Source organism: Erinaceus europaeus, chromosome 17 (assembly GCF_950295315.1).
Source record: "Erinaceus europaeus chromosome 17, mEriEur2.1, whole genome shotgun sequence".
Lineage (NCBI taxonomy): Eukaryota > Metazoa > Chordata > Mammalia > Eulipotyphla > Erinaceidae > Erinaceus > Erinaceus europaeus.
Window position 1 is genome coordinate 69,310,168 of NC_080178.1, and position 22,797 is coordinate 69,332,964.

The following is a 22,797-nucleotide window of genomic DNA, read 5'->3' on the forward strand; positions in this document are numbered from 1 at the left end:
ATATTTATTTACTTATTCCCTTTGGTTGCCCTTGTTGTTTTATTGTGGTAGTTATTATTGTTATTATTTATATCATCATTGTTGGATAGGACAGAGAGAAATGGAGAGAGGAGGGGAAGACAGAGAGAGGGAGAGAAAGACAGACACCTGCAGACCTGATTCACCACCTGTGAAGCTACTCCTCTGCAGGTGGGGAGCTGGGGGCTCAAACTGGGATCCTCATGCAGATCCTTGCACTTTGCGCCACGTGCGCTTAACCCGCTGTGCTACCGCCCAACTCCCTATTACCTTATATTTTATTTAGCTTGAATAGGACTAATATTTATTTTTAGATGATTTGTAATTACTTAAAAAGCACTGACCACATTTCTTAAAAACAAGAATGAGGTTTTCTTGTGATATCAGGTATTCAAAAATCTGTACTATAGGAGAGTTTGGTATAATGAGAAGGTAAACACTTTGTGTATAATTAGAAAGGGTACACTCTGTCAGAAATCTCACATTGTAAAAATATTATCTCATCTCGCTATATACAGTTAAGGATCAGTGATCTAATAATTTTACTGCATAAGCAACACTACCTTATGCACCCACTCTCTTAATTCTTCATTCGGCTTTGATGAGAACTCCAACTGTTTGATGCTGAGGATGGGGCAGGTTCATCCAAGAAAGTCTATGTTTAAAATCGCCTTTACTGTTCACTCAGTAATTAATGATTGTGTTCAACGCTCAACCAATCCAACTGATTCTCCAGTTTGCTGAGCCTGCTGAGATCTCAATTTCTATTGCAAATCAAAGGGAGTAAACAGAGTTGTACATCTTTGCTACATCCTGTGTCATCATGACTGAGGATGACATCAACAAAGGTTAAAAAAACATTATTTTTCTCTTAATATCCACAGGATTGTGAGTTCAGCAATACCCAAAACTGATTATTCATTTGAAATCATTATCATTTAGACCAATTCACTTTCACATTTATGTACAGGTTAATTTGTAATGAGTGTCTGTAATATGTTTCAGTTTGAAATAATAAATAAAAACACCATTGAATTGGATAAAATTTCAAATTCAGTGTTCAGATGATGACATATTTAAAAGCCATTTATGCAACAAACGTTTAAAAATTCTTACGAGGAATGCAATGTCACTATTGACTTACACAATGTATTTCTTTGAAGGCTGTTGTTTTCGACGGGTTAGGTTGTTTTCGCCGGGCTGGCTTCACAGGCAGGTAACAGACGACCAGGGACTCATAGTTGAGCTGTAGGCAGTATCTCTTTATTCATGCAGGACGCAGCACAATCTAAGACGAGCTAAGTTAAACTCAAAGTACAGTACAGTACTCTAAAACTCACAATGCTGTCTTTATATATACTTCCCAAGTAGGGTGGAAACAAGATGTGACGTAGAGAGGGTGGAGAGAAAAGTGACTGGCGAAAATCAGAGTGTGACAAAGAGGGGATCAGGGTGTGACAAGGAGGGGGGGTGGAGCAAAAACATATCATGAAACAGTGGGGATTGAACCAATGCCCTGGAGGGAGGTGCTTGTTAACAGCGGTTATATAAATAGAATAGTGTTAAGCAGGGGGGATTTAAACCAAATGAAACAGAAGGGGTCTCATGCATACCAACAGAAGGCTACCATGTCTTTGAAGAAATACAATTTAAATGTTTACTTGACAGTAAGTGATCACAATTATTTTAAGATTATAATTCAACTACTGACTTAAGAGTTGCTCTTCTCGATTTGAGCTGTTAAATATATTCTGATAGATGGAGTAATTTAACAACGATTTATTTTCCACAATTCTGGATGCTGTGGCTTTTGAGATAAAGGCGCTGTCAGCATGAGTGTCTGCTGGACAGTGTGTCTTAGCTGACAAATAGCTCTTTTCTTCCACAGTCCTCATGGATCTGGGAGACAGAAAGAAAACAGAAGTGGGAGCTGGGTGGTGGCACTCCTGGTTGAGGACATATGTTACTTTGTACCTGCAACTGTGCACAAGGACTCAAGGCCCAGCCCCCAGTAGCCCCCATCTGCAAGGGGGGAGGGGGCTTCATAAGTGGTGAAGCAGGGCTGCATGTGCCTTTCTCCCCCATTCTCTATTTCTCTATCCTATGAAATAAGGAATCATAAATAACCAAGTAGTTTTTTAAAAGAAAACACAAGAACACTTTCTTTTACTTCTTTTTTTTAAAAAATATTTATTCCCTTTTGTTGCCCTTGTTGTTTTTTTATTGTTGTCGTTATTGTTGATGTTGTTGCTGTTGTTGGATAGGACAGAGAGAAATGGAGAGAAGAGGGGAAGACAGAGAGGGGGAGAGAAAGACAGACACCTGCAGACCTGCAGTTATGCCCTCAATATATGAAGCTGGGGAAAACACAAACATCCAGTCCCTAGCAAGGTCTCAAGATAAGTGTTACTTGATTCCCAAGAAATAAGCAATTAGTATTTATTGACATAATTAGCTACCATATTTTACATGAATTAATCTAATATTATTCTGTTCTTCCCCTCTTTTTAAATGATCTTTACTTATTTATTGGATGGAGATAGCCAGAAATTAAGAGGAAATGGGGAGATAAAGAGGGAAAGAGAGACAGAGAGACACCGACAACACTGCTTCCCCACCCACAAAGCTTTTCCTCTGCAGGTGGGAACTAGAGGCTTGAGCCCAGGTCCTTGCACACTGTCACATGTTTGCTCAACCATGTGCACCACCACAAGGCCCTTGTTCTCTCCATGTTTAACCACACCCCCAATAATATTTTTCAATATAAAATATGAATTAGTTGCATTACTATTTTTTGACTTCCATGGGCTTTCCAAGAACTCCAAGAACTTTTTTTTTAAGCTTGAGATAGAGATAATGAGAAAGCAAAAAGAAAGGTATCACAGCCTGAAACTGCCTCGAGTGCAGATGGCTTACACTCAGACAGACACTATGCGCATAACATCACCTGGATACTGTCTAGGTGAGTTTCCTTGCTGACCCAGAGAACTGGTTGCTTTAGAATATGTTATGTCCAGGGCCAGGCGGTGACACACCTGGTTAAGTGAACATATTACAGTGCCTAAGGACCCTAGTTTAAGCCCCTGGTCCCTACCTGCAGGGAGGAAGCTTTATGAGTGGTGAAGCAGGGATGCAGGTGTCTCTCTGTCTTTTTCCCTCTCTATATATCCCCCTGCTCTCTCAATCTCTGTCTCTATCCAATAACAACTAAAATATTTTTAAAATAATATGCTGCATCATTCTCTATTCAAAACAGTCTAAGTGCTCGTCTACAGCAAATTTTATGTAAATTGATTGGGTTTAGAAATTAGACAGTGTCTCCCTAAGCCTCACATCTCCAGACCCAACCCCACTAGGGAAAGATATAAACAGGCTGGGGGTATGGATCTACCTGCCAACACACATGTCCAGTGGAGAGGCAATTACAGAAGCCAGAAATCCAATTTTCTACACCCCATAAAGAATTTTGGTCCATACTCCCAGAGGGATAAAAATAGGAAGCTTGCAATGAAGGGCATGGGACATGGACCTCTGGTGGTGGGAACTGTATCCCTGTTTTCTTACAGTCTTGTTAATCACTAGTAAAATTAAAAAAAAACATTTTTTTCTAGTTGTACTTGTGAAGATTTTGGGGGAAGACAGTATACACTTACTACATATTTAACAAAAAAGCAACACATTATAATCTTCAAATTTATCAATATATTTGATTCATGAAACATCCTTATAACAAGATCTGCTGGTTAGCAATTTACTGCTTGATTCCAATTTTATCTTGTTTTCTCTGATTTGTGATATCAAGTTGGTGTCTACAAACGTTTCTTGGACAACCAGAACAACGAGGTGCTTTTCCATAGAACGCACAGGCTGAGCACTGGTGAGAATTTCTCTTACTGGTTCATGTGCACTTTACCCTCTAGCTGTTTCTTCCTTCCATCCTTCCTTCCTTCCTTTCTTCCTTTGTTCTTTCCTTCTTTCCTTCCTTCCTTCCTTCCTTCCTTCCTTCCTTCCTTCCTTCCTTCCTCTCTTTCTTTCTTTCTTTCTTTCTTTCTTTCTTTCTTTCTTTCTTTCTTTCTCCCTTCCTTCCTTCTTTCCTTTCTTTCTCTCTTTCTTTCTTTTTACAAGTTTTACAAAGCCCCTTTAATTTTACTTTTGGGGACCAAATACACTATCTCCCTCCCAAATTCATGAACTAGTAGAGCAGTGGGGGAGGGAGTACTCAGTGCTGTGAGGCCCTGAGCTTGATCAGCTGTGGATCTGCATGATTTGTGTGAACGCCTCTGTAGGATGCCGAGTAGCCTTCTAGCATTTTCCTGGTCTCTTGACATCTGCTACAAGGTTGAGGATGGTGTACTGTTCTGTCTGGTAAGGCCACCACACTATCTGATGATTAGATTTCTCAGATGATCTAACACCACCTCTGGATGCTGGGCTGGTTGGTAACCTGGGTGTGGACAGAGGTCAGGCATTCCATAAGGTCATTGTCACAAGCTAACAGTCACCTTCCCCTTGAATGGTGAGCCATCACTTCATCAAAAAGGATGGACACCAGTCTTCAGGTCACAGGGTGCTTTGAGATTTGAGGACAGGCAGGAACTAAGGAAGAATGAGAGCTTTTATACACAACAGGATTCAGGTTGCCAACAAATACACAGTAACAGGTGGGGGCGCTGTGTTGAGTGCCAGACTCAAGCACCTGGTGTCTTACAGGTCACAGCACTGGAGGTAGACAAGCCTCTCTTCTCTCTGCCACCTAATGACGCACATATGACACAGCAGACACATCTTTAACACCTCTAGGGGCACCTTTCTTTCTTTCTTTCTTTCTTTCTTTCTTTCTTTCTTTCTTTCTCTTCTTTTCTTTTCTTAATTGGGGGATTAATGGTTTAAGGTCTATTGTGTCAGATTGAGAATAGCTATCCCCACCCTTTTGTGTGTGTGTGGTCCACTGGCTTGTATGGTAGCCTTTCACTTTGAGTCCCTGTTTGTCTTGTTGAGTTAGGTGGGATTCCTGCAGACAAAATATTGTTGTGTTGTGTTTCCTGATCCATCTTCCTACTCTGTGCCTTTTAATAGGTGAATTCAGGCTATTGACATTTACTGATAGCATAGAATAAAGGTATTTTAATGCCATCATTCTAAAAATTTAGAGTATTCTAATATATGGCATGCTTATGATGGTGTGATTGTTTATAAATGACTTTTTTGAACTTCTTGCAGGGCAGGCTTGGTGATAGTTGATTCCTTCAACTGTTGCTTGCCTGAGAAGGTTTTTCTGCCTCCATGTAGTTTGAATGACAGTCTTGCTCCCAATAACAGCACAGTGCCTTCTGGCTGCTGCTCCAGCCTCCAAGGGGCAGTAGCAATGGGGACTCACAGTTGCATTTGGTGAGCCTTTGGGGGATCCTCTCCTCCCATCAGCAATTTGTGGGTAAAATTCAGACCAGAGGTGGTGCCTCAACTGGCAAACTGCTGGATTATTACCAGCTGCTCCAGAAGTAGATAAGGGCCTTTGCCTCAGGAATTTCTCCTTTGGCTCCTTGCTGTTCATAAGGAGCCAAACACATGTTTGCACTCAGCCAAGACTTGGTGGGTTCCCAAAGTATGCTGAGTATTATCTTGTGTTTGCAGGTGATCTTTGTTATTCTTCCCTCTAGCTCTTTCTTAACAGCCAATGATGTGTGAAACATCTAGTGGTTACTTTGAGAACACCAGGGTGGTTTCTCTTTGAATTTTCTGGCATGACAATGAGCAGTCTCTTGTTCCCAATCTGAATCTGTGGAACTTCCATATGCCTCCTCTCTCTTCACTGGATTTAGTTATGTGACAAAGACTTAATCAACTGTGTTCAGAGTGATGGCCTCTGGCAAGCTGAATTTCTTTTGCAGATACTCTGTCTCAGTCAATAAAATAGTGGCTGCTCTCTGTATCTGGGATTGCTGAAGTTTTTGCAGTTTTATCTCTAAGGAATTGATGACTTGTTACTATTTACCATTATCATTTATTAGTTTTCTCCATTCACATATTCGCATTATAGCATGGTCCTATGACATGACTCTATCTTAACTAATACAAATAAACATCCAATACCAGTTTGTTTGTGTTTTAACAATGAGTGGCTGTTTAACCTTGTGTGAATATTCGGTCATTCATCTGAGGAAGCAAGTAGCATTAAAAACCCTTCATTCTGTGTCAAATTCACTTTGCATGTTAAACTATATTGCATATGTGATAGGGTTCTGTAGTTGTAATGATACAAATACAGCTTCATGTATTGCCAGTACAGTAGTGCTCGTGCTCATCATCTCAACTCCCTGATATATTTATTTGTTCTTGAATGGCTTTCCTGTGGAGAATAAGAGTGTAGAGTTTTAAAACTACCCAGTCCAACATGGTGTACCGCACCAAAGCAAAGGACTGAGGAGGGGAGGGTGGGAGGAGAAGGAGAAAACTTTGGGGGTCTGACACATAGTGAAATCGTCTACATATGTCAATGTAAATCATTAACCCCCTCAATTAAAAACAAACAAACAAAAACAATAACAACTACCAGCCCCAAAGAAAATACTCATAGATGTGATTAATAAAGAATAATAAAACCAAGATTTTGTTCTCCCTTTCTTCCTCACAAAAAAGTTAACACAGATGCTCCAGAGTTAAGGACCAAAAGGAACTGGCTGGAACTTGTTTCAGACAATGTGACAATGTCCTTTTTTTTTTTTTTCTCACTCATCTGCAGATCTGCTTCACATTTGTGAATCAACTCCCTTGCAGGTGGGAAAGCCTGGGACTCGAACCGGGATCCTTAAGCCAGTCCTTGCGCTTCATACCACATGCCACCTGACTCCCTGACAACGACCTTTGTAGGAGCAGCTGTTGCTATATTCCTTTGGCTCTGATTGTATCAAAACAGAACCTTATCTTCCTGTTGTCACAGATGCCGGACCCCTGGGGACAAGCGGTCAGTGAAGACTGCACACTAGACACTGCCTTCACTAACAGTCCCCTGTCTCCTCACTTACAGACTGAAAAGGACGTCCCTGCCACCTTCCAAGCTTGCATGTATCGCCATCAATATTCATTTTATCTTCCTCAGCTGTACTTGTGCATACCCTCATAACTAGAGATAATCTCTCCAGAAATACTCTAAATACCTATAGGTTGCTACCACCACGCCACTTCTGCTTGACACAAAACCAGACTCCCCTCCAGACGTCCTGGAGTTTGCTCTATAACCCGTGAGACTCACTCCCCAACCTGTACACTCTTTCCTTACTCATAGAGCTCATCTCTGTTTAGCTGTTCCTGTAATTTGTGTGACACATGATGGAGGACTTTCTTTTCCTACCACAGATGATACACAGCTTGGGACAAACTTCCATTTTACTTTCTTTTTATAATCTATTTGTTAGAGAAGGCAGGGAGAATCAGAGCATGAGTGGGGAATGAACCGTAGACCTCTTGCTTGGGAGCCCAGTACTTTAGTTTTTGTTTTAACTCTAGATCATCATTTTACTTTCTCACAGCAACTGTAGACTAGTCATCTTTACATAATCACATAGACCATGGCCCACTCAGTCTCTCCTGATTGCAAGGATACATTTTATCTGATCTATACTTTACCCTCATTTGAAAGTATCAATTGAACAATCTTTTTTTTTTAATTTTTAAAAATTATTTATTTATTTTCCATTTTGTTGCCCTTGTTGTTTTACTGTTGTAGTTATTATTGTTGTCCTTGTAGTTGGAAAGAACAGAGAGAAATGGAGAGAGGAGGTGAAGACAGAGAGGGGGAGAGAAAGATAGACACCTGCAGACCTGCTTCACTGCTTGTGAAGCGACTTCCTTGCAGGTGGGGAGCCAGGGGCTCGAACCAAGATTCTTAAGCAGGTCCTTGCGCTTTGCGCCACGTGCGCTTATCCCACTGCGCTACCGCCAGACTCCCTCAATTTAACAATCTTAAAATTCAAATTATAGCATTCTTGTTGTAAAATGTAGGTCATTACAATTAATACTATATATATATATATATGTATATATCCCAAATAAGGCAATAAAATAATTAGATTTGATATTTACCCAGAAGACACGCAAACACTTAAGCAAAGGGACATATGTACCCCTAGTCTATAACCACATTATCAACCTTAGCCGAAGTTTGGAAACAGCCTAAATGTCCATCAACATATGTCTAGTTAATGAAATTGTGGAATATATACTCCACGAAATACTACTCCATGGTTAAAGCAAGCAATAAAAGGTGATATTGTGTCCTTTGGGACAGACAGAGGATAGCACTGGAAGTGATCATGCTTAGTGAAATATGTACAGAGATTAAAGATAACCACCAGATGGTTTCACTTCTATGTGGAATGTAGACACCTGGAATACAGAACCCTGAAAAAGGAAAAAAAAACAACAGCTTGAATACATGTTACAATATACAAGGACCCAGGTTTGAGCCCTCAGCTCCCACCTGCAGGGGGAAAGCTTTCCAAACAATGAAGCAGTGCTTCAAGTATCTCTCTGCTTCTCAATCTCCCCCTTCCTCTCAATTTCTGTTAGTCTCTATCTAATAAGTAAGGATAATAATAATTAAAAAAAAATTTTTTTAAGTGAAATTTCGTTTTCATTGTATGGGGAATATAAAGATTTCAGAATAAGCTACTCATTATTATGACAATGGTCATTATCCTGTTATTGTTGAGGCTCACAGGTGAGACATGGGAGACCTTGGAAGATTGAAAACAATCTGTTCCCAGCTTTTCTGGACATAGTAGTCTAGTTTTAATTAAATTTGAATTCAGTGATAAAACAGTAACTTGTTTTAAGCATGTCTGTGGCAGTAAAGCTCTTGGGAGTCTGGGTACCCAGGACTTTCGGGTAGTGGCAGAAGCTTCCATGAGTTTTCTGTCATTTGTCACCTGTGGCTTGGTGATTTATACACATTCCCCTGCTGTGCTTGCTGACAGTATGGTAATGCAGGTACTTTGAGAGAACTTGACTTGGGAAAGCCAAGAAAATAATAAAAACTGTTGGTCTGCTTCTAAATTCTGCTTCTAAGATCCCTTCTGTTTCATTGGTTTAGTCCCCCCTGCTTAATACTGTATTCTATTTACATAACTACTGTTAACTAAGCACCGCCCTGCCTCCAGGACATTGGTTTAATCCTCACAAAACTGTTTTGCAGGCTGCTTTTTCCTTCTCCCCACCCCCTATCCTACGTACATCCTTGGACCTGACTCTTCCGCCTCAGGATATATAAGGACAGGACTGTGATTAGAGATAGCTTAGATTGTGCTGCGTTCCACATGAATAAAGACTGAACTGCGTACCTCTCAGCCATGAGTTCCTGGTCATCTCTCTCTACCACCTGTGAAGCTAACCCAGCCTGGCAAATAGCGCCCTGAACAGGGACTGGCAAAAAATAGGGTTCACTTGAGAAAAAAAATTCATTACTCTTTTGAATGTGCTGTTTGGCATGAATAACTTCAAATCATTCTGTACAATGTAGAGAGACACATATATCAATTCCTTCTGCAGCAGTGTATCAGCTGTAGACTGCAATTATCTGATATAATGTCCCTTTCTCTTTTCTCTTCAATACTTGATATTTTTATAGTTCCCATTTTAAACTGAATAAAACTAATGCACACTCATGCCACATCTAACTTGTAATTTTTAGAAAAAAAGGATGGTGATGCAGAAGTTATTCATAAGAAAAGGGGCTATAATTCTTATCAAATTATTGCCCGTTTTTGAAAATACAGTTTTCAATCACTACCTGCAACTGTATCAGCTTACATGTGAGTTGCCATTACAGCCTTAGCACTTCACAGCACACCCTCCACTGTTGGCCATAAAGGAACCTGAGATTTCCTGAGAGTTCAAGCCAACTTTGGGGGGCGGGGAGCTAGTGCAGTGGGTTAAGTGCACATGGCACAAAATGCAAGTGCAGGTGAAAAGATCCCAGTTCGAGCCTCTGGCTTCCCACCTGTAGGGAGTTTGCTTCATGGGTGGTAAAGCAGGTCCGCAGGTGTCTATCTTTCTCTCCCCCTCTCTTTCGTACCCTCTCTCTTAATTTCTCTTTGTCCTATCCAACAACAACAACAATGGCAACAATAAGAACAGCAACAAAGGCACCAAATGGGAAAAATGACCTGCAGGAGCAGTGGATTCATAGTGCAGGTGAACCCCAGTGTTAGTCCTGGAGGCAAACAAATAAACAAGAAAAAACTTTCAGAAGAATATAATACTTTAATCCATTAGCCTCTGATTCTCTCCCTAATTTATATAATTGGAAAGGGTAGCAGGATAACTGCATTGTCTTTTTAAAAACTCTACACTGTCTTATAAGAAAAAAAAAAGTTGGATGTGATTAACATTTACAAGTCATTGAGTTTGATAAAGACATACAACCATAGCATTACCTCTCAAAATTTCTTCGTATTACATACTAATTGTCATTAAATTAAGTTTGCAATGTATATGTGCTTACATAGTTTAGAGTGAGACCTTACAGAATTTCTCTTTCTGTCATCCCAGTAGGCATCTCACTGAGGTTTCTATTTACAATTTCTAGATCAGGAGTGGCAAACTTCTTTTATGTCAAAGGTCATTTGGATGTTTATAACACCAGTGGGTCATACAAACTTACTAACTTAAAAATTAGCACTTAATGTTCCTATGAAAAATTCTCCTACCCAGACTAAGGGATTGTATAGCTTACTGGCCAGATGTTCTCCACTGCTGTTCTAGACAGATAATGAGGCTAAGCACAATTTCCTGTAATGACTGGCTATGAATATGTCCTCAAGTTAATCTAATGTAACTATCAATTCTGTGTCCTCTCTCACAAAGAACCAACAGCAGCAGTGAGAAGTGAACTTTCCATTCTTTGACTCCATTGCTATTTATTGAGTTCCAGCTTTGTACTCAACCTCAGAAGTATTGATGCAACATAGTCAGGAGATGAAGTCTTGATCCTTGGAAAAAGCTTACCTGGAGAATGTGCTGCTTTGCCATACTTGGACCCAGGTTCAAGTCTGGTCCCAACACACTGGAGAAAGCCTTGGTTCTGTGGTGCCTTTCCCTCCCTCTTTCTCTCAGTCACTTTCTCTTCTTCCCAAGTCTTTTTCTTTGACAATGTCATCCTGTAGTGAAGCAATCCCAATGACAAAACAGTCTATGAAGATTCTCCTCTCAAGACAGACTATGTCTTCTGAAAGCAAATGATTTAAACTATTATGTGATCTTAAATGGTGATCATATTTTGAAGATTCATTAAGAAATACGGAAATATGTGATGGAATTGAGCTGCTGGATTTGGGATTCAGTTTTAGTATTTAGCATTGAACATTCGATCACTGCAAACATCTCGGGCTAGATGATATATAATCAGAGCCTGGAAAGCAGAATCACTTGGTAACAAAAGAATGATAACCATGGAAGACTTCCCTCTCGATTTCTGGCTCTCTCTAGTTAATAAATAAATAAATATGAAAAACTAAACAATTTTATTTAAAAATAAATAACTTTTTTAACTTTTAGACTAAAAAAAAAGAGTAAAGACTGCTAGGTGAGAGAGGTTTTGTAGATGCAGGCCTCTTAGGTCATGATTAGGATATGTTATTAATGAAGTAGGAAACAGAGGGAGAATTTTAGTGATTAAGGTGCCATTACTTGATCTATATTTTAAAATCAATATGGCATCTTCTTGTGATATATAGAATAAAATTATGAAAGTACAAAGTAGAACGATAATACAAAGGTCAAGTATGTAATTCAAAAAGTTGTGAAAGCTTTAAGATTTTGATGGATTTTATGGAAGTCAAACCTTCCAGAGGGGTTCAGTAGACAGAGAACTGGTCTCTTTTACCTCTTACAATGAAATTTTAATGTGTATTTAGCTTCCTATTCACAAGCAAATTTCTTTAAGTGGGGATAGTGGAGGGGAAAGAATTTAAGAAGTCCATTAAGCCTTGAAGCTTTGACGTTGAAATAAAGAAAGACTGAAAATAAAAGTAAATGTTCAATTATCCAAATGAGATCAAAATTTTAAAGAAGATACAAAAGCTGTTTGAGTAATTTCTATCAACAGTCTTTTGTCTATTTCAAAGTTCTTATTTATAGCTACAATGCAGCATGTAATTGTAATAATGTATTTAGATGTCTAAACAATGAATAACCTTTCAATTTCTCTTTAGAATCATAGGTTAATGAATACATAATAAAATTATACAACAAAAATATTGTAATTGCTAACTTTGAAATTTCACATTAGCGAAAATAAGATACATAATAACTGCAATTTTATTAATATTTAGAAATGAAAAGGGAAACAAAGATTGTCATAGAAAAATCACATTATTATGTTTGTCTCTAATTTTTTTCATATTTATTTATTTTCCCTTTTTTTGCCCTTGTTTCATTGTTGCAGTTATTATTGTTGTTATTAATGTCATCGTTGTTGGATAGGACAGAGAGAAATGGAGAGAGGAGGGGAAGTCAGAGAGGGGAGAGAAAGACAGACACCTGCAGACTTGCTTCACCGCCTGGGAAGCGACTCCCCTGCAGGTGGAGAGACGGGGGCTCGAAACAGGATCTTTACGCTGGTTCTTGCGCTTTGCGCCACGTGCGCTTAACCCGCTGTGCTACAGCCCAACTCCTTATCTCTAATTTTTCTATATTAGTTTTTCTATATCCTGTATAAAAATAAATTTGTGTGAAATTTCAAAAAAAAATCAAATGAGATTATTAAAGGATTTGCTTTTGTTAATCCTGCAAGTGTGTGGTTTTGCTGATGACTGCTTTATTTTCACAATTCAACAGATAAGAAAAATCTTTCCTTAATCAAATATCTTGTTTCCCTGAGATATATTCCTTTCCCTCCACATATATTTTTTTGAGGAACCTTATTTGGTTCCTTTTTCATTTACGTTTAGCTATCTTTTAATCTCAAACCTATAAGCACGTAATTTCATGTATTTATTATTGCAGTAAGGTAGTTGTAATTTCAATTTTATTTCTGTATTCCACCTCCACAGTCATTTTTTTATGGTCTTTTGTTCCATATTGAAAAAGATATCAGTGTTAACATCTTATGGCATCTGCCAATCACATATATAACTCAGGATACTTAAGCTGAATGTACAAGCAAGCAACAGAAGTTGCAGTATAGAGGGTGTGTATGCTTGGGGGGAAAAATCTCTGTTTATGAGTATATACTTTGCAAACCTGAGGCCACAAGTTCAAGTCCCAACCCCTACCCACCACACTACATATGTTTAGAGCAATGATGCTCTGGTCTCTCATTGAATAAACACACATGTTGAGTTTTCCTTACGATATTTATAAATTGGATCAAACACAATTAAAATATGGATGAATTATTACTACATGTACAAAAAAGTCTCTATTCCCTTCAGGTCATTTAATTAAGAATCAGAATAATGGAAATCAGACATAGAACTTTATTTTAAGAAAAATTTTCATTGAGGAGACTTCAGGAAGACATGACCATAGAGTAACAGGAATCAGAACAGACCTACCCCCAAAACAACAGATAACCACAATAGACCTAAACAGAATCCACCAACCTCAACTGACACATCCACAGCCTCAGATGGGTGCTTGTGCCTGGTTTGGGTGAGGAGGTTGTGTGAATTGAACCTGAACATGGGAATCTAGTACTCCAGGTGACACAGCACAGCACCATTTGGCCTCTACTCCCAATAAGTAGGGAAGGCAGCTCCCAATGCCAGCAGAAAGAGAAGGGGGCTTATGACCTTTTAATATTTGACTCAGGGATTTTAGCCTTCTGAAATTCAGGCAAGAACACACCAGAAACCAGGGAGCATTTGTGACCATAAAAAAAACTCAATCCTGGCTACCACTCTATAAACAAAGATAAGCCTAGAGATCACAACAATAACACCACCTTCTGGCCTGCACTAACCACCTCAATAAATGCATAAGCAGAAAAACAGTAGAACTAAACAGCAACCATGCTATATCAGTCAGATAGAAATGAAACAGAGGGACCCCAAGAACTTATATCTGTAGGGAGACTAAGGGTAATATAGAGAAATATACAGGACAGTTGAAGGAATTTTTCACCAAGCTATCAAGAAACACAAAAGAAAATCTCAGAACAAAGTTCTCTAAGAAACTAGAAAGCATGAAACAGGAACTTCAATCAGAATTCACTAAACAGGGGCCAGGTGGTGGCACATCCAGTTAAGTGCACATATTACAGTGCACAAGGACACGGGTTCAAGCCCCTGGTCCCCACCTGCAGGGGTAAAGCTTCACAAGTGGTGAAGCAGGGCTGTAGGTGTCTCTCTGTTTCCCCTCCTCTCTCCTTCCCCCTTCCCTCTCAATTTCTCTCTGTCTCTATCCTATAATAAGTAAATAAATAAAAATTCACTAAGCAGTGAGGAATCATGAAAGAAAAACTTCAAATAGAACTTCAGGGAGTGAAAGACACTCTGAGTGCAGTTTAAGCTCAAGTAGAAGGATTAGGAAGTAGACTCATTCATGCAGAAGAAAGGATTTCCAATTTAGAAGATATAGTTAGTCCACTATCACAATTTAAAAATGAGGGAAAGGAAAGGTTTAGAAGAATGAAGTGACTGTGAAATCACAGACTCCATCGAAAGGCCGAATGTAAAATTCATAGCAATACCCGAGGATGAGGACAGGGTGAAAGGAACAAAGACCATTTTCAGAGAAATTTTAGCTGAGAATTTCTTCGCTCAACTAAGCAATCCTCAGAACATACTTACTCAAGAAGCCAATTGTACACCACTTCTATCCAACATAGTCCTAGTTGTCCTTGCCATTGCAATCAGGCAAAAGATATTAAAGGAGTCCAAATCAGAAAATATAAAAAAAGCATTAAGATACAAAGCAGAACAAATTGTTTAATAATCAGGAACCTAAAAATAAGAATAGAGTAATAAGATTTTGGAGTCTCAATTTTTGGAAAGAAGCCAGTAGGTATAATTTGGGTATATTCCCACATAGACAAGATCCCTATCTTATCTGCTTTATTCCCACTTTTTGTTTACTGTTCATTAATTATTTGTGCCACTTTATATCTTGCCACCCTTCAGCCACCAAGTTGCTGATGATACTATGGTTCCATCCTGACTTCCTTCGGCAGATGACCTCACCAATGTTTCCTGGAACCTCATTCCTCCAGAGCCCCACTATGGAAAGATAGAAACAGGCTGGGGTGTGGATCCACCTGCCAATATCCATGTTCAGCAGAGAAGCAATTACAGAAGTCAGAAGTCCCACGTTATATACCACATACAGAATTCTGATCCATAATCCCAGAGAGGGAGAAATGATAGGGTGAAGAAAACCAGCAGACCCTGAACTCCAACCCCATATGGAACCAGAGAGAGGAGAGGGGGAAAGTAAGGACATTTAGATGTAATAATAGGTCTATGTGTGACTTATAAAGGTAGAGAAGATGGGACCCCCCCACAAAAAATATGCCAGATATATACACATATAGATAGATGCTTGTAGAAATATTAGTTTACCTCTATCTGCAACCTTGGAAGAACTACTATAGATGACAGTAGAGGGAATGGAGATCCAGAACTGTGATGGTGAGAATGGTACAGAGTTGTGTACCTGTTACCTTGTAATTTTGTAAGTCAATATTAAATATACTAGTAAAAAGGAAAGTCTTTTATTGATGCTACCTCTTGTCTCAAACAGAATTTTTGCATTCCTCTTACATATTGCACTGTTTATTATTTTTATACTTTTTTTCTGTGATACGAGTTTTGAAAAAGTTTATTTATTTATTTAGTTTTGGACCCAGAAACTAAACATGGGCTCTGCAATACTTAGAATTACGGCTGATCCTTTTCAGCCACCAGGTTCCAGATGCCATCAGGATGCCGACCAGGCTTCCCTGGACTGAAGACCCCACCAATGCGTCCTGGAGCTCCGCTTCCCCAGAGACCCACCCTACTAGGGAAAGACAGAGGCAGACTGGGAGTATGGACCGACCAGTCAACGCCCATGTTCAGCGGGGAAGCAATTACAGAAGCCAGACCTTCTACCTTCTGCAACCCACAATGACCCTGGGTCCATACTCCCAGAGGGATAGAGAATGGGAAAGCTATCAGGGGAGGGGATGGGATATGAAGATTGGGTGGCAGGAATTGTGTGGAGTTGTACCCCTCCTATCCTATGGTTTTGTTAATGTCTCCTTTCTTATATAAATAAATAAAGAAAGAACTGATGGAAAAAAAAAACATCACGGCTGGCCCATACAGAATGCCACAGCTTTCAGATGCTGTTGGAAGTAGTTCTGATCTGATGATGACCTGAGGAAAGATAGCTAGTGACCTCTGGCCAACAAAGCAGGATGTGAACAGCCTATAGATGTTTTGTTAATTGGTTTAATCAGACCACAACAGCTTATTTGAACCTGGGAAGGTTTCACAATAAACACGATAAAGGAGAACTTGGTCCATCTCCGCCAAACTCAGTTTTAACTTAAAATAATCCTGGCACATATTTCTCTCCTCTAGTCCAGGACTATTACTATCTCCATGTTCTCTCTTTGCACTGTCCCTGGATGTCCCTGCTGCTGAATGAATTCCCTCTGGTCAAGGACAGGCAGGCAAGTGTAACAACAGAAAACTGCTCAGGGACCTAAGCGAGGAGCAAAAGCCATTGCTGCTCTTCATTTCCTCCCTGCATTAAGAAAAATTAAATGTTTTTTACCTCTAGGAGTTAGAAACATTACAAGACCCATTTAAATAGAGCATTAAGTCTTAATCCCTAAGTTAAAATAAAATGCACAATTTGTTTAATTGTAGATATGCTATTAAACAATATGAGACACATTTCCGAGCTAAAGGAAATGAGACAGGGGGAGGTAGATTCTTTGCTTCCTTCATTTGACTTCAGTGTTATCATTTAAGCACAACTGCTGAGAATAACAAGTCATTTTAAAGTAATTTAAACACACCTCAAACTGAAATTTTAATATTTCCCTAAGCTCTTGATGATCCATTTCAAATTTTCTAAGACTATTATAAAGAGTCAAAGGACCAAGGATAATCCTCTATTCTTGAAGAGAATGCAGGCAGCATATGGAACCTGGGAAGTTATCTAACAGTGAGATTGGTTCCTGCCATCAGCCTAGGAAACATGACCTCGGTCCACATACTTTACTATGAAAACTCCAGGCTACAATTTTTGTTAGCAATGCCGAGCCGTGGTAACTATAGTGTTCACAGGACAGGCTTCCTTTACTATCTGAATTCCTACTTTATGTTATTTGGTAGGTGATTCTTGTGGACCAGGAACACTAAAAAAAGATTTCCATCTAAGTTAACGGTAACAGTATTCCTCAAAATAACCTTCAAACTCACATCAAATAGGGTAGGGCTGTTCTACTTGGGGATGGAAGGTGGAACCTATAAAAATGAAGGGGGCCAATGTCACTGCTTCTTTTTTGTTATTTTTTTATAATCATCTTTATTTATTTATTGGATAGAGATAGTCAGAAGTTGACATGGAAGGGGGAGATAGAGAGGGAGAGAGGCGTCTGCAGCCATGATTCATCACTCGTGAAGCTTCCCCCTGCAGATGGGGAGTGGGGGTTCAAACCTGGGTCGAACACTGTAACATGCGTGCTTAACCAGGTGTGCCACCACCTGCCCCTTCACCCTTGCTTCTTTAGCTGTGAACTTGCAACAGCATTTGTCAATGAATCATCTGCTTCTTAAAACAGCTTTATGGGGTGGAGGGTAGATAGCATAGTGGTTATGCAAACATACTTTCATGCCTGAGGCTCCAAAGTCTCAGGTTCAACCCCCCACACCACCATAAGCCAGAGCTGAGCAGTGCTCTGATAAAAATAAATAAGATATATCTTTTATTCTAGGCCCTACCACTAAGTTAATCTACCTTAACAGAAGGAGTACATCAATTCCTGTTTTTTTTTTTTTCAAATGCATTGCTCACCTTTGATTTATGGTGGTGCTAGGAATTAAACTTGAAACCTCAGCTGTATTATGTGATCTCTAAAAACATGTTGGAACGAATCTAAGTACCATAATGTATGAAAACAAATAGATCTCATACTTTCTGGTATAAATATATGCTCTAAAGGATAAAAATGCCACCAATCAACTTGAAAAGAAATCTATACCCACACACATGACAAGGCATCCATTAGAGCAAACAAAGAGAAATCACACACCACCAACAGGTTGGGGAAACAGTGTAATAATTAAGCAAAAAAGACTTCTATTGCTGGGGCTCCAGTGTTGCAGATTCAATGCCCAGCACCCCTGTAAGTCAAAGCTGAACAGTGCCCTGGTAAAAATAAAAATAATAAAATAAAATAAACAACAAAATAAAAACTCAATAAAAAAGTGGTCAAATTTTCTGCATAGACACAGAGTCTGTGACAACAACACAGAGAGGAGGAGAAAGGAAAGCATCATCATGGCCATTCAGCTGATTCAATCCTTCACTTACCCTCTGGATCAGGATCCTTCCTCTGGTGGTCACTAGAGAGACAGAGGCAGTCACAGTGGTGCTGAGTGCTGTGAGTTACACAGACACATGGGTGTGAAACTATATGTCTGCAAGCTACTATTAAACTATTAGTAATGAAAACTAGTTTTAGTACCTGTAAAGATCCCTAACTGCTATGTATATTTGAGACATATAATAGTATAAATTGTCATATGTAATATATATGAGACATAAATACTATAATAAAACATATAACATGTTGGATTTTTTTTCCCCAGAGCACTGTTCAGCTCTGACTTATGGTGGGGTGGGGGATTGAACCTAGGACTTTGGAGCCTCAAGCATGACAGTCTGTTTGCATAACCATTATGCTATCTACATAATATAATTAATATGATCAATATAAATAATATAATATAATTAATATGATCAATATAAATAATATAATATAATTAATATGATCAATATAAATAATATAACAATATAATATAATATATTATAATGACAGCAAGGGGCAGTGACTGCAGACAGAGAGGCCCCAGGCAGGTAGAGAAGTCCCAAGGGTGAAGAGAGGCCCAGGGCAAAAGACCAAGAACCCGTTGGTTCCTTGGTTATAACAAGACACGTGTGAGATGCTCCAATAATGAACTAAATAGACAGCACTCAGGACGCAGCAGAAGTCACCTCACGCCGGTCTCTACAGAGGACTAGATTTCCACACAACACTCAAAGGGGCTGTTCAGGAGCTGACTAGATGAATATGGGCCAATCTGTGAGCCCTCCACCTGCCTCAGAAAGAAAAAGCTCTCCATAAGGCCCTCAGTCCTTGCCAACAGGACAGCCCACTCAAGGACTCCCTCCAAGGTCTTGCTGGGAGCACCTCTTCATCTTCTACCCTGTCCCTTCCCTCCCAGGAGGGCTACTCTGCGTCTGGTAAACTTTCCCTGTAAGACCATAGGAGAGGGCTTCCCATTGCTGGGTGTGCCCCTCACAAGAACCAGAGAAATGGGGAACATTATTGCTCAGTGACACATCCTCTCATTGCACACCACCCACCTCTCCTTGAAAAAGTAATGGGGCGCAAGGACTGGCATAAGGATCTTGGTTCGAGCCCCCGGCTCCCCACCTGCAGGGAAGTCACTTCACGGGCGGTGAAGCAGGTCTGCAGGTGTCTATCTTTCTCTTCCCCTCTCTGTCTTCCGGTCCTCTCTCCATTTCTCTCTGTCCTATCTAACAATGACGACATCAACAACAACAATAACTACAACAATAAAATTAAAAGGGCAACAAAAGGGAATAAAATAAATAATAAATGAGTAAATGAGTAATGGGAATTAGATGAAAAAAAACTAGACAAGATATTTGCAAGTACATCTGTTCAAAAACAACCATTCAAGATCTGAGTTTAAAAAAAAAACTGATAAAAATTGCGGAAACTAGCATTTACTTTAGGCTGGCATGTGGCAAGAGCTAGGCATAGTCATCTCTCAGTCTCCTTCTCTAAAACCATCCCGGAAGTATCCCTCCAACACACTTAAATTAGAAACAGCCCGGGGCTTTGCTTTGGATGCCTACAAAAGCAAAAAGCAGCATTTGTGGGCTAGGAGATAGCATAACAGTTGCACAAAAGACTTTAATGTCTTGGCATCCAGGTTTAAATCTGTGCACCATCATAACCCACAGCTGAGCAGCTCTCTGGCTAAGAGTAAATGGATACATAAGGGTTTCTAAAAAGCAGCATTTGAACACTAATATTTTTACTATCTCCCAACGTTTATTCTTTCACTACATTGATACCCTATCATTGAACAGGCTCATAAATTAAAACTGAAATGGTACAGACCAAGCAGAAATAGAAGACAAACTCCATCCTTGCTTCACCAAGTGTGCCTTCCTGGAATCTGTTCTCCAGTTCACACTGTTGGAACCGCGGAGCCACTGCCTGTAGCAGATTGCAAACAATGCTTTGTGGTTACAGAACGAAAGTGCTGAAAAAGACCCCAGAGACAAACTTCCTGGGTTCAACTCCCAACATTGTCATCTCTTCCTCTCAAGGACTACCTCCCTCCACACTGCGTCCAGGGGGGCTTGTTTTCAGGTGCACAGGACACAGGTTGTGTAAAATAAAATGCCCGGTTGGGGGTCGGGCGTAAGCTCTGCAGGTTAAGCACACGTGGCACAAAGCACAAGGACCAGCAAAAGGATCCCAGTTCGAGCCCCCAGATCCCCACTTGTAGGGGAGTCACTTCACAGGTGGTGAAACAGGTCTGTAGGTGTCTTTCTCTCCCCCTCTGTCTTCCCCTCCGCTCTCCATTTCTCTCGGCCCTATCCAACAACAAATGGCATCAACAACAACAACAATAACCACAACAAGGGCAACAAAAGGTGTGGGGGGATGGCCTCCAGGAGCAGTGGATTCATGGCACAGGCACCGAGCCCCAGTAATAACCCTGGAGGAAAAAAAATGCCCAGCATAGTATCACCTCAGCATGAAGGGGCCACAGTGCAGATATCACTATAGATAATATCACACATGTGACCTTGGACTCAAACTGCTTACATTTTTTCTGAGTCTGAGCTTCTTTGAGTCTTGGAAAAATAAAACAGGAGTTTCTTCATGTCTCTGTGATGATACTGGGAATTATAGTGTTAGAATTCTGTAGGATATCTAGCTAAATGCTGGAGAAGAGCAGATACTGAGGATTTCTCCTTTCTAATTTTTTTCCACACTCCTTGTAGCTTCTTTTCCTGCCCTGTTAAGATGGTTAGTGATGCAACAGCCAATCTGAATATGTGGCCTGCTATGCTCAACAGGAAGCAAGTAGACCAGCAAGGTACCATCATTCTCCCTCCAGATTTAATGTGGGTCTACTCCATTCCAGGTACTTTGACTAGAAAGAGCTAGCGTTTGATGGGTTCTCCTTTATCTTGTTCTTTGCTGTTTGCTGCACCCTTTGACATCTCCAGCTTGCTGACTTTTTAAAATTCCAGTGTGGGGTGTAGAGGGGAGAGTGAAAATCCCACGCAGCTCACAGTGACTCTTGCCATTTCCCTCCACTATTCAGTCTTTTTAGCTCTGCTTCATATGTAGTACTCGGAATTCTAATTAACTCAGTGGGAGAAACACAAAAAAGAATTACTCTCTTTTCCTTCAACTTCCTCATTTTCTCCCTATACATGGCTGTCTAATTAAGTAAAAGGTAAAGTTCAAATTACTAGCCTTTAAATTGTATTGTTAAGTGTGTGTGTGTGTGTGTGTGTGTATGAGAGAGAGAGGGGGGGGGAGAGAAGCTGCAATCAAGTTACTACCAAAACTTTGTGAATTTGATGCCTCTTGTTCTTTCTCATCAAAACTAAAATGACCTCTCTGGGGTTGATGCAGTGGGAAATATTGGCCCAAGTCTTGTGCTATGGAGCTGAAACAAACCTCACTTGGGATCAGAGACTGCTGCCTTCTTAGCCTTGATTTTATGGACACAGTACCTTGTCTTAAACATAGTATTTGTATTAATAGGATTTTGTATTAATAGGATTACAGATCCCTGACTGAACAGAACTGGTCAGTGAAGACTGGACTGCACCTCAGAATACTTATTGGTCCCTTCCCCTTCCCCTTCCCCTTCCCTTCCCTTCCCTTCTCTTCCCTTCCCCTCCACTCCCCTCCCCTCCCCACCCCTCTCCTCCTCTCCCCTCCCCTTTTTCTTCCATTTTCTTCCCTGCTTCTTCCTTTTATTTTTTTTTCCTCCAGAGTTATCTTTGGGGCTTGGTGCCTGCACTATGAATCCATTGCTCCTGGTGGCCATTTTTTTTCATTTTATTTGATAGGATAGAGACAAACTGCAGGTGGGGAGCCTGAGGCTTAAACTGAATTCTTCGGACAGGTCCTTGGGCTTTCAACTATGCATGCTTAACTAGGTGCATCACCACTTGTCCCCCTTGGCCGGTTTCTTCATGTTCATAAAGCACATACAGACACATCGACACAGACATAGAAACCCACCCCAAAGTCCTTGATGTTTTTCTCTGCTGTTTCTTGTCTATAAGGAGTTCCATGGTGCATGTTTCTCATTTGAGCACACTCACTGACCTGCATAAACATGCAGGACTTTCTTCTGTACAGTCTTAGCTCTGCATAAACTGTGAGATCCCACTAATTACTCAGCACAAAGCGAGGCCTTGCTCCTCACCACCCTGACACTGGCTTTACAGTCCACCGGGCCAGGCTACCTTCGCAACTTATCAACTGTTCTCTCGCCA

At 40.1% G+C, this 22,797-nt stretch overlaps 1 long non-coding RNA gene and 1 other non-coding gene across 3 annotated transcripts in view; both read right to left on the reverse strand.

The window, feature by feature from the left end:
* The window catches only part of LOC132534089 (uncharacterized), a 233,608-nt gene that overhangs the window by 116,260 nt on the left and 94,551 nt on the right, over nucleotides 1-22,797 (reverse strand). The window lies entirely within an intron of this gene.
* On the reverse strand, nucleotides 4,697-4,825 carry LOC132534214 (small nucleolar RNA SNORA17). Its single transcript, XR_009545886.1, has one exon. It is a non-coding gene; the product is annotated as a small nucleolar RNA SNORA17 (small nucleolar RNA).